Consider the following 557-nt stretch of genomic DNA (forward strand, 5'->3'; position numbering starts at 1 on the left):
CCGAGTTTGCAACAAAAAGAAAAAGGGGGGGGAAAACAGGGGGGGTTAAAAAGAGTTTATGCACCCCCCCCTCCAAAAAAACCAAACAAACCAAGGGCCCAGCTCCACCCCAAAAGCGGCGGGGGGCGGAGGAACCAGGCTGGCTTTGCAGCGCCTTTGGGGGGGGGTTAAAAAGATTTTCTGCACCCCCCCCTCCAAAAAAACCAAACAAACCAAGGGCCCAGCTCCACCCCAAAAGCGGCGGGGGGCGGAGGAACCAGGCTGGCTTTGCAGCGCCTTTGCAGCGGAGAGGATAATCCAACGGGGCGGCAGCGGCGGAGCAGAGCTCGGAAACGGAGGCAGAAAATGCGGTAAAATCCTCAAGTTTTCCTGTCGTCGTCGGTGGCGGGGGGCGCGAAGGCTGATACTCCTCCTCCTCCTCCTCCTCTTCTTCGGGTCCCGGTGCGTTCCTGGGCGGAAGCCTCCCGGGGGCCGCCTTTGCAAAAGGCCCCGATCCGAAACTCACCCGCCGGCCGCCGGGCCTGCCTTGGGGGGGGGGGTGGAGGGGGGCCGCGCCC

The 557-nt window shown here is 63.0% G+C and overlaps 1 long non-coding RNA gene across 1 annotated transcript in view; it reads left to right on the plus strand.

Annotated features, from left to right (window-relative positions):
* Positions 1–245: 245 nt before the first annotated feature.
* The window catches only part of LOC107116414, a 10,176-nt gene continuing 9,864 nt past the window's right edge, over positions 246–557 (plus strand). Inside the window, exon 1 of the long non-coding RNA XR_001482705.1 lies at positions 246–350. This is a non-coding gene — a long non-coding RNA (uncharacterized LOC107116414). The remainder of the gene's footprint in view (positions 351–557) is intronic.

This window comes from Gekko japonicus, unplaced genomic scaffold (genome assembly GCF_001447785.1).
Source record: "Gekko japonicus isolate JY-2015 unplaced genomic scaffold, Gekko_japonicus_V1.1 scaffold5997, whole genome shotgun sequence".
NCBI lineage: Eukaryota > Metazoa > Chordata > Lepidosauria > Squamata > Gekkonidae > Gekko > Gekko japonicus.